The 12,394-nt window shown below is 46.4% G+C and overlaps 1 protein-coding gene across 1 annotated transcript in view; it reads right to left on the bottom strand.

Annotated features, from left to right (window-relative positions):
* Positions 1-12,394, bottom strand: part of TMCC2 (transmembrane and coiled-coil domain family 2) — a 607,696-nt gene that overhangs the window by 440,632 nt on the left and 154,670 nt on the right. The window lies entirely within an intron of this gene.

Here is a 12,394-nt window from a genome sequence, read left to right as displayed (position 1 = left end):
GTATCCACTCCGTGCTAACAACAGTCTGGTTCCAGCCAGTATCCACAGCAGCCGTTTTATCTTCAGCAACCCAGCTTTTCCAGGAACACCAGCTGGTACAATCCTGGGTTATCTCCATTGCTACAGTCGGGCCTGGTAAGGACTTTCCATCTAGAAGATTATAAGAACTATCTCACACTACCAGTGCCCTGTGGCTCCTGCCACCCTGTAGTACCCAGGAACTGTATTTATTCTTTGCTGACTTTTATGTTTTCTTTTACTGTTGCGGAGTTGTCATAATAAACATCATTGACTTTTATCCAAGTTGTCGTGGTCACGCCTTCGGGCAGTTATTATTCATGTTACTTACATGTCCAGGGGTCTGATACAACCTCCCAGGTTCCGGTACATCTCAGCCCCTACAACTGAGGCTGCCTCCCGTCAGCTCAGGCCCTCAGTTGTGACAGTAAGCACTGACCTAATGAATCCAGCCGGAGACCAGGATCAAGCGGCCAGGCCGATGCAAGAACTGGCAGCCCGACTAGAACATCAGGAGGCTGCACAGGGCCACATCATCCGCTGTCTCCAGGATTTCTCTACTCGGCTGGATGGGATTCAGACAACTCTCCGTGGATCAGGCGCGTCTGGTGCGTCAACCACAGTGACTCCAGCTATAACCCCACCCACCTTACCCATTTCTGCTCCACGTCTTCATCTTCCAACGCAGCAAAATTTGACGGATCTCCAAGATTCTGCAGGGGATTTCTCAACCAGTGTGAGATTCAGTTTGAGCTACAACCTGGCAATTTTCCCAGTGACCGTACAAAAATTGCCTACATTATTTCTCTTCTCAGTGGCTCAGCCCTTGATTGGGCATCACCGTTATGGGAGAGGTCCGACACCCTGCTATCTTCCTACACTGCCTTCGTGTCAACATTCAGGCGCATCTTCGACGAGCCAGGCCGGGTAACCTCAGCTTCATCCGAGATTCTCCGTTTACGCCAGGGGTCACGTACTGTAGGACAATATCTGATTCAGTTCCAGATCCTGGCATCCGAACTGGCATGGAACGACGAGGCCCTGTATGCTGCATTCTGGCATGGCTTATCTGAGCGTATTAAAGATGAGTTAGCTACCAGAGACTTACCCTCTAAGTTAGATGAGCTAATCTCACTCTGCACGAAAGTTGATTTACGTTTCAGAGAGAGAGCAACTGAGCGTGGAAGATCATCTGCTCCAAAATCTTCTGCTCCTCCTCCTCGCCAACTGTCACCAACTGAAGATGAGCCCATGCAAATTGGCCGTTCCCGTTTAACTCCTGCTGAGCGCCGAAGACGTCTCTCCGAGTCTCTCTGTCTTTATTGTGCAGCTCCGTCTCACACCATTAATGCCTGTCCCAAACGTCCGGGTAACTCCAAATCCTAGCTCGCCAAGGAGAGGGCCGGCTAGGAGTAATGATCTCCTCTCCATCTCCTCAAGATTGTAATCTCCCAGTCTCGCTTCAAGTTGCTCAACGTTATCGGAACGTCATTGCCCTCCTTGATTCCGGAGCAGCTGGGAACTTTATTACCGAAGCCTATGTTAAACGGTGGTCCCTACCCACCGAGAGACTTCCTTCGTCCATTTCTTTAACTGCCGTGGATGGCAGCAAAATTTTTGATGCAGTTATTTCTTTAAGGACTCTACCAGTTCGTCTGAGAGTGGGAGTTCTTCATTCCGAACTTATTTCTTTTTTAGTGATTCCAAGAGCCACACATCCTGTGGTCCTGGGCCTTCCATGGCTCCGTCTTCACAATCCTACAATTGATTGGACGACTACGCAAATCCTGGAATGGGGTTCCTCCTGTGCTGAGACATGTTTGTTTAAAGTATTGCCTGTCTGTTCTTCCTCCCCCAGGTCGTCTGATGTTCCACCTCCTCCATATCAAGATTTCACGGATGTGTTCAGTAAAGCTTCTGCTGATATCCTTCCTCCTCATAGAGAATGGGACTGCCCGATTGATCTCGTTCCAGGGAAGGTTCCACCTCGAGGCCGAACTCATCCGTTGTCTCTGCCTGAGACGCATTCTATGGAGGAATACATTAAAGAGAACCTAGCAAAGGGGTTCATTCGACCTTCTTCTTCCCCAGCCGGCGCAGGCTTCTTTTTTGTAAAAAAGAAAGATGGTGGTCTGCGGCCGTGCATCGACTACAGAGGTTTGAACGACATTACCATCAAGAACCGTTATCCTTTACCCCTGATTACTGAGCTCTTTGACAGAGTTAACGGAGCTACCATCTTTACAAAGCTGGACTTGAGAGGTGCATGCAATCTCATCCGGATCCGTGAGGGTGACGAGTGGAAGACCGCCTTTAACACCCGTGACGGACATTATGAGTACCTCGTCATGCCCTTCGGATTGAGCAATGCTCCAGCTGTCTTCCAGCATTTTGTCAATGAGATCTTCAGAGACATTCTATACCGTCATGTCGTGGTCTATCTAGACGATATCCTCATTTTTGCCAACGATTTAGAGGAACATCGTTTTTGGGTTAAAGAGGTTCTGTCCCGTCTCCGTGTCAATCATCTCTATTGCAAATTAGAGAAATGCGTCTTTGAAGTCAAGTCCATTCCGTTTCTAGGGTACATTGTGTCCGGTTCCGGACTAGAGATGGATCCTGAGAAACTACAAGCAATCCAAAATTGGCCGGTACCCTTAACCCTCAAAGGGGTCCAGAGGTTCTTAGGGTTCGCCAACTATTACCGAAAGTTTATACGAGACTTTTCCACCATTGTGGCGCCTATTACTGCTTTCACTAAGAAGGGTGCTAACCCGTCCAAGTGGTCTGAAGAAGCCATGCAAGCATTTCATCTTTTAAAACAAAGGTTCATCTCTGCGCCTGTTCTGAAACAGCCTGACATCGACTCTCCTTTCATCTTAGAGGTGGATGCCTCCTCCGTTGGAGTAGGAGCGGTGTTATCTCAGAGGGCTAAAGATGGCCATTTACACCCTTGCAGTTTCTTCTCCCGGAAGTTCTCTCCAGCTGAGCGCAACTATGCCATTGGCGACCAGGAGTTGCTAGCCATCAAGCTCGCTCTAGAAGAGTGGAGGTATCTGTTGGAGGGAGCTTCTCATTCAATCACCATACTTACAGACCACAAGAACCTTTTATATCTGAAAGGCGCACAATGTCTCAACCCTCGTCAGGCCAGATGGGCACTTTTCTTTTCCAGGTTCGATTTTAAACTCCAGTTCTGTCCGGGCTCTCAGAATCGCAAGGCCGATGCCCTTTCCCGCTCATGGGAGCAAGAAAATGAGTCAGAGTCTTCAGACAAGCATCCTATTATAAATCCGTTGGCATTCTCCACGGTAGGGATGGACTCTACGCCCCCATCAGGGAAAAGTTTTGTGAAACCGATGCTTAGGAAGAAGCTCATGCATTGGGCCCATGCTTCCCGTTTTGCCGGACATACAGGTATCCAAAAAACCCTGGAGTTTATCTCTAGGTCCTATTGGTGGCCAACTCTGAAAAAGGACGTCTTGGAGTTTATTGCATCTTGCCCAAAGTGTGCTCAACATAAGGTATCCCGCCAGTCGCCTGTGGGGGTAACTGGTTCCACTATCTGTTTCCCGTCGACCTTGGACCCATTTGTCGATGGATTTTATTACAGATTTACCCATGTGCAACAAGTTCAATACCATCTGGGTGGTAGTTGACCGGTTCACCAAGATGGCACACTTCATTCCTCTCACCGGTCTTCCGTCAGCTTCCAAGTTGGCTCAAGTATTCATACAAGAGATCTTCCGACTCCACGGTCTTCCTGAAGAAATTATCTCAGATCGAGGAGTTCAATTCACAGCCAAATTCTGGCGAAGTTTATGTGAAGTCCTCCAAGTCAAGCTAAAGTTTTCTACGGCTTACCATCCTCAGACCAATGGTCAAACCGAGAGGGTGAATCAGGACTTGGAGGCCTTCCTCCGCATCTATGTGTCCTCCTCTCAAGATGACTGGGTTCAATTACTTCCCTGGGCCGAGTTCTGTCATAACAACCAGTATCATTCTTCATCTGCTTCAACACCATTCTTCACTAACTTTGGATTCCACCCTAAAGTCCCTGAGTTCCAACCGCTTCCAGCAACTTCTGTTCCCGCAGTGGATATCACCTTGCATCAGTTTGCCAATATCTGGAAGAGCGTACGATCAGCTCTGCTCAAGGCATCGTTCAGGTACAAGAAGTTTGCGGATAAGAAGCGTCGAGCAGTTCCTGCTCTCAAGGTGGGTGATCGGGTATGGTTATCCACGAAGAATTTGAGGTTAAGAGTTCCCAGTATGAAGTTTGCACCTCGCTATATCGGTCCTTTCAAGGTTGAACAAGTCATCAATCCTGTTGCTTACAGACTTCAGTTGCCTCCCTTCTTGAAAATACCCAGGACATTCCATGTTTCCCTGTTGAAACCGCTGATCTTGAATCGGTTTCATTCCTCACTTCCTCCAACTCCGAAAGTCCAAACTCAACGAGGCGTTGAGTATGAAGTAGCCAAGATCCTGGACTCACGTCACCGTTATGGTCAACTACAATATCTTATTGACTGGAAGGGTTATGGCCCTGATGAACGTTCATGGACCAATGCTTCTGATGTCCATGCTCCTGCCTTGGTCCGGAGATTCCATTCCAAGTTTCCTCAAAAGCCAAAGAAGTGTCCTGGGGCCACTCCTAAAGGGGGGGGTGCTGTCACGATCCGGGTATCTGGACGCCATTTCTTACCCATCAGATGCCTCCTAAGGCTGGCTCAGCGCTCCAGGACCGGATCCCATCTGAGATCCTGATGTGTACATTCCTGTATCCTCTCCTGTCACTCTGGGACACTGTCACAGTAAACGCCATATTACACCTGGCATGGCGTCTCCCGCGGCCTCCGCCGCCGTCCCTGAACTTCTGCATGCAGAGTGTCTGAGTGGCGATTACGTCAGCCGCGGCCTCCGCTGTGTCCGCGTGGTTGGATGTGCATCTGTCAGCCTGGCGCCTCCTGTCTCCAGTGGCCGGCGCCGCCATTGCTGTTTTCATTACCACATGGATTACAAACCAAACTTCCCTCCAAGTGTCTGCATGGGCGCAGCCATCTTGGATTCTGTCAGCTGATCATTTACTCCAATCTGTTGTCAGTATTGTTAATCTGCATAATTGCCTAGCCAATCCCTTCCTTGCTGCAGGTATAAATACACTGTGCCTGAGCAAGGAAGGCGTCAGTGCTTTGGTTGTCAAACCTAGTTCCTGTTTGTCTCTCTCCTGTGATTGTCTTCCAGGTTCCAGCTCCTGTCTCAAGACTTCCACCATAGAGACCCGCACCAGCATTCCACCTGCGGTGTAGCCTGACTCTCCGATCCATTGTGGATTCTTCTGTTTCCAGCTACAACATTACCTGCTTCCAGCCCAGCTTCCAGCAGAGTACAGCTTCTCTTAAAGGGCCGGTGTCCTTTCTACACTTTACCACTCTCCACCGGTATTATTATTTCTCCGCTCTCAAATTCTACATTTCATTCATATTGCATCGCTCTCAAGCTTCATTTATTATTTAACTGGTTCCAGCCAGTATCCACTCCGTGCTAACAACAGTCTGGTTCCAGCCAGTATCCACAGCAGCCGTTTTATCTTCAGCAACCCAGCTTTTCCTGGAACACCAGCTGGTACAATCCTGGGTTATCTCCATTGCTACAGTCGGGCCTGGTAAGGACTTTCCATCTAGAAGATTATAAGAACTATCTCACACTACCAGTGCCCTGTGGCTCCTGCCACCCTGTAGTACCCAGGAACTGTATTTATTCTTTGCTGACTTTTATGTTTTCTTTTACTGTTGCGGAGTTGTCATAATAAACATCATTGACTTTTATCCAAGTTGTCGTGGTCACGCCTTCGGGCAGTTATTATTCATGTTACTTACATGTCCAGGGGTCTGATACAACCTCCCAGGTTCCGGTACATCTCAGCCCCTACAACTGAGGCTGCCTCCCGTCAGCTCAGGCCCTCAGTTGTGACAGACGATGGCAGGCACTTGGATACCCCGAAACAGTTAGAAGAGTTCAAAGTTTTCTATAGACACTTGAGATGGATTTGGACCCCCAATTGTAGAAAAGCATACCCTCGTGCCAATCTAAGGGCTCGGTGGCTCGCTGCGCTCGCCAAAAGGTTTATATCCAACTCTATGCCGACATAGCTAGAGAAGGTATGAAATAGTCCAAAAACATGTTAAATTAAAAAAAATTGTCTATCTTTTTGACCCTGTCGACCTAATGTCTGTCTAACATATGGTGTATTGACTGTCTAACTAGACACTGTCTATCTATCAACCGGATACCATTTGGACATCCTTCAAACCCCTATCTGGATTCCCATAGACTCTCTCTGGTCATCTGGATTGGATGAAGATTCCCTTGAGATAGGTTGTCTCTCTGCATAAAAATCTTAACTGTGGCAGCCTTCTCTATGATAATGGCCTACTATAGCAGCTTGCTCCACTACTGTGTGTATCTGACACTGGTACTTTGCTCACTGAAATTGGCAGCTGTCATTCTGAATCTATCGGCATTACATGTGACTGGCAGATCTCACTATAATCCAAGCCTTTCTCATGCTGAAAGTTATCTATATGCAGTTCTACACCTTGTGGCACCCAGTACGAAAGATTCCACTGGCGTCCCCCCCCCTGCGGCAAAACAGTGCGCGCCAGAGCCGCACGGCAGCAAAAAATAGGGGCATGGCTTCAAAGGGCATGGGCGTGGCCACAGTTATGCCCCCAGTAGCTGTGCCCCCAGATTTGCCCCAAGTAGTTGTGGCCCCCAGTAGATTTGCCCCAGTAGCTGTGCCCTCTGTTGCTGTGCCCCCTGTTGCTTTGCCCCCAGTAGTTGTGCCCCCTGTCACTGTGCCCCTTAGTAGCTGCTTACAAACACACACAAAAATAAAAAAACAATACTTACCACTGCCCCGCTCCTGCTTCCTGACCGCTGCTGCTGCTACTCCATCTGGCCTCCCGCAGCTCCTCTCTAAGGGAGAGACGTCATGACGTCTCTCCCATAGCAGCGCCGCACAGACACTAGAGGTCAATAATGACCTCTAGTGGATGCCAATGGAGCCGGCTGCAGCGGAAGCCCACACAGCCCACGGCGTCTGCTGCAGCCGGGGAGCGGGGTGTGGGTAGGCGGCGGTGCCTGTGGGGTGACTGCGGCCGCGCCCCCAGGCTGCAGCGCCCGGGTGCAGGCACTGCTTGCCCGCAACAGGAACCGCTCCTGTCTATATGACACGGGCAATTTACTTTCAGAAACTAGCAACTCACTACAATGCACTGTAGTGAATAGACTAGTCCTGGGAATGCAGTATAACGTAACATAAATTATGTGTGATACCTTGGTAAATGATGAAGATCCGTGAGATGAACTTCTTTCCAGCTCTTGATGGTGTCCTTCTTCCGTACAGGTTTTCTTGACTTTTTGGAAGAGACATTGAGGCTACTCTTCAACACAGGGCGATAGCATAATTAAGTAACAAAGTGATATCTCTTTTATTTATTTCTCTCCAGCGAATATATTAAGGGCTTTGAATTTTTCTCAGATAATCTATATTGTCATTACACCAACAAAGTAAAAAAAAAAAAAACAGGTTAACACTAGTTTATTAAACTGGAAATTTGAACTCTCTGGAAAATCTCACCGTTGAATAGGATTGTTGGATTAGCGAAACAGACAATTTAATGCTCAACAGTTTTAATCCAACTTGACACTTTAGACATCAATAAGTTCTAACACCTACTTCATTAGAATACTGTATGCAATTACAATCAGTATTCAATTAACAGGTTTTTCCTATCAAGCTTCTACCAGTAAATTAGCGTGGTTACAAAAAAACTATATGAACCTTGGGGCTAGAAGTGGTCTGGGCCAGGGTAATATGTGCCTCCTGGCTGCACCATCACCTAGTCTCTCAGGCCGTCTCTGCCGCAGTAGCCCTGTAGTATATGTTATATACAGTATATGCAAATGAATCTGATTAATGATTGACTCATATGAGTCTATGGGACCTATTTAGCAATCAATGTTTTACTAAAATACTGTGAAAATGGATGTTTTCACAATCTTTTCATTTTAATTAGGGATTTCTTAATTTTATCAAAGGGCTTTTTGAGATTTTGTAAAAAAAAAATCTTCATGCCTTTTAGATTCACATTTCTTTAGAATGCTGATCGTATTTCCTACAGTATACCTCTAACGGGAAATGCGATCAGTCTGTATTTTGGGAATATTTATCTGCATTTTTAATGCAGACGTGATATTATTCGTCTAAATTTAAATTGTGAAAATTAATATTTTAATGCAAATTAACAATGTATCTCTAACCAGGAGATGGACTCTGGTATTAACCTGTCCTGACAAAGAGCTGAATGTACAGTGATATCTTACGCTATCACACTGCTGTATAGTTTGGGTCCCACGTGATGCATTCATAATTGGGGTAGACTCTGATAACATTTTCAAGATCCCTGAGAGACACACAAGCACTTCGGATGGGGAAGGAGGTCAGAAGCAGTCTTATCGACAAAAGGTATTATTCGCCAGGACAGGATTTCTCACAAGCTCTGTCCCGGCACATGAAAGATGATACATTCTTGCAAAAATAATGATTTTGTTATAAAAGTTCAGTTGAAAATATCATTTCAAAACTGCATATAAAATGTAGATTGTGATAAGTAGGTCACTATGACCGTAGATGGGAGCCTCTGTCCATAGGAGACTGCCAAATAGGCAGGGCCATGGAAGTCCACCTCTTGCCCTGCCGCACCATGGAAGGAACAGAAAGCAGGGGAAGAGCAGAAGCAAGGAAAGAAGAGCCCAGTCAAAAGAAACAAAAGAGAAGAGATGAGAGTGAAAGCAGACAGAATGTAAATAACAAATCCAGATAAGTGTATGTTTGGTATTGTAATCTATCATTTTTCTTTTCTTTTACTGTTGAAATTTTTTTTTGCTGTAAGGAAATGCTGTAAGCATGAACTACCTCATATACTAACTTAGAATTCCCATGTATCCACCTTGTCCAATCCACATAGGGACCAACACACCACTACAAAGGTAAAAGTGTATTCACATCATAGTAGCCAAAGTTCCATGGTTAAATAGCAGTAGCAGAGAAGTGTGGTACTTATCAAAAACACAGGCATAATGGCATCATAAATCCTGATCCAGCATCAGCGTAATAGCCATTTCAGTGGACACAGCCACCTTCCTAATGGCACACCCGGCCACTGATACACCCCCTTTGCGGTTCATGTACAGTGACATGCCAGGGCTGCTTCACGGGCCCAGTCTGTCCCTGTTTATGGGCCAGTGCTCTGCTTGCTGAGAATCTTGGGCAGCCACAACTTCTAGATTCTCTAGTTACATAAGTCAATCACCTGTATGGTTCAAGGCTCAATAGAACTTCCTGGGAGATAGACACAGCAATCTCACAGAGACTACCTGTTTCTTGTATATTCCTTCTTGTTTGTACATTTCACAGGTTCCCATTGGTTCCTGCCTTGGCAGTAGTTGGTCAAATAGTTTTCTTCTATTCTAGCACAGTGAGTGGAAACATTTGTACTCAATTTTTTTTCTATTGGGACTCGTTAACTCTCCCAGAGTGTGACACTTCTGGTGTTTAAACTTACTGGGCAGGCCAGTTATGTGGTGACAGTTGCATTTTCTCTTGTGACCATAAAATTAGATTGGTGTTATGAGCCGCCATCCTGGCTCGTCCGACTCGCAGGTCCCGGCACATGATGTTACCTCCACCCAGCAATCCCTGCCAGTCACTAGGCAACTGGGACGCTGTGCGGATCCAGGGGACACTGGGGCTGTGGTTGCTTAGTGGCTAAGATGCGTTTGCTATGTGCAGCACTACAGTTTCTCATTAAGGGGACCTTCCCACTCTGGCTGCGCTGACTGTTGCACTCTCCTGTTAAAAGGCAGTCAGTCCTGCACCACCCTACCGGTTATATCTTATTCCATGTGTGAGTAAATCGCTGGTCCCTGTCCTAGGAACCTGTGGATACTCTGCCCATCTAGAGAATACGCTGCCCATACTCTATCTTTCTACCACATTATCTGCCTGTCAGAAGTCTAGCCTTTGCCTAATCTGAACCTTCATCCAGTTCCAGTGTTTATTAATCTCTTGTTTGTCTCCTCAGTGTTACGTTGTGCTCAGTCTGTAAGATATTTACCAACTGCGCAGTGCTCTTATTCCACCTTACAATGCCTCATCTGCCCCGCTGAGATTCTAACCCAGTCCTGACCTTAACCTTCTGTGTTCCAATCCTGTCCATTGCTTATTCTTAGTCACTACTCCAGCCAATTATCCTTTGGTCTCCAGCTTATTGTATAAGCCCCTACTGCTAGAGGTTTAATTCCTGGCAGCAACCTAAGTACCAGTGTGTACATTATACACTAAGGAAACAATGGAAGACCCTCTCTTACCGGCTGTAGGGGTCATTGCTAGGCTGAGAGTAATCTGTCAGAATGGATCTAACTCCACAAAGTCCTGTGCAAATTCTGACAAACCAGATCCAGAAACTGACCCAGCTATTGTAGGACCTAACTCTTCAAGTCTCCTCTCAGGAAGACAGCAGGAGGGTGATTGCTCCAGTCCAGGCCACTGTAAAAGAAGCAAAGCTCATCCTCCCAGATCGGTTTTCTGGACCAAAAGAAATGCCTAAATTTCCGAAAAAAACTGTAAGCTTTTTTTCAAGTTTAGACCTCAGTCCTCTGGGTCAGAGACTCAGTGTGTGGGCATTGTCATCTCCCTCCTGCAAGGAGACCCACATGTCTGGGCCTTTGGCTTAAAGTTGGACCAACCAGCTCTGCAGTCTTTGGATGCCTTCTACGCTGCATTAAGAATTTTATATGACGACCCTAATAGAGCAGTCTCAGAAGAGGCTCACCTGCACAGGGTTAGAACTCTGCCGAAGTTTATTGTACAGAATTTCATCAGTGGGCCAATGACTGTAGCTGGAATGATCCTGCTCTTTGGAATCAGTTCTGTCTGGACCTTACGAAAAGAAAAAGGATTTACTCATCCAGTATCCAGTCCCAGTGTCTCTGGATAGCCTTATGCAAATAGCTATTGAATTTATCAGTACATTAGAGTGCAGAATGGAAAAAAGAGCTTCCATCATTACCATCTCGATTGGTAGCTCCAAAACCCACTGAGAAACCAGAGGGGCCCATGCACATCGGGGTATTCCGCTTGTCAGCTGAGTAAAAGTCCAGGAGACAAACTCTTAAATTGTGCCTCTACTGCAGTGGCAAGAGATATCTCACCAACACCTGCCGTCAGAAAGCAGGAAAAGACAAGGCATGAGTGATAAGGGGGAGATTAACTTGGGCCTATCTACAAACTCTCCAAGTAATTCTGTCATAATTGCAGTTTGGATAACTTTTTGTAATAACGAGGCTGAGGCTTCAGCCTGTTTGGATAGCGGGGCCACTAGAAATTTTATGGGCAAAACTTTTGCCAAATCTTTGGGAATCCCCACATAAGATTTGAAGCCATCTATCACTGTGGCCTTGATGGAAATCCCCTATCCCCTCCTTAATGGAAGAGAAAATTGTCGTATCACCACCTCTTAGCTTGGCAATTGGTGCTTTACATTCAGAAGTCCTATCTTTTTAGCTTATCCATTGTCTTATGGCTCCAATAACCTTGGTCTTCCATTGCTAAGAAATCATAATCCGGTTCTAAATTGGAAATCGGGGGAGCTCATTCGCTGTGGTCCTTAATGTTTTGATGGATGTCTCTCTCTACTGGTTCAGGTTCTGCGGTCAATTCCAGAGGGGTTGCCATTTCCCTATTATGTATTTGCTGATATATTTTCCAACAAAAAAGGTGGACTCTCTTCCCTCACATCATCCATATGATTGTGCAACCTTATTCCGTGATGGCATTTTGATTTATTCCCAGTCCTTAGAGGACATCATCAGGTCAAGTCGATGCTTCAAAAGCTTCAGGAAAAACAACCCGTATGCCAAGCTTGAAAAGTGCGAATTTGAGGTGAAGATATCTTCCTTAGGGTATGTCATTACCCCTAAAGGACTCTTCATGGATCCCAGTAAGCTTCAGGCAATTCTAGATTGGGTTGGTCCAACTAGCCTAAAGGCTATCCAGTGCTTCCTAGGCTTTGTAAATTACTACCGGAGGTTCATCCGCTCCTTTACCACTAAGCTGTACCTATTGTTGAGTTGACCAAGAAAGTAGCTGACACCTCTCACTGGTCATCCCAAACTCTCCAGGCCTTTGAAGTTCTGATGAAGGCCTTTGTGCCTGTCCCTGTCCCCTGCCATCCTAACCTGGAGATACCATTCTTGGTGGAATTGGACGCCACAAAAGCAACTGTATGGGCAATTCTTTCTCAGAGAG

Source organism: Pseudophryne corroboree, chromosome 2 (assembly GCF_028390025.1).
Source record: "Pseudophryne corroboree isolate aPseCor3 chromosome 2, aPseCor3.hap2, whole genome shotgun sequence".
Lineage (NCBI taxonomy): Eukaryota > Metazoa > Chordata > Amphibia > Anura > Myobatrachidae > Pseudophryne > Pseudophryne corroboree.
The sequence above is the reverse complement of the archived record's forward strand: the minus strand, read 5'-3'. Positions and strand labels throughout refer to the sequence as shown.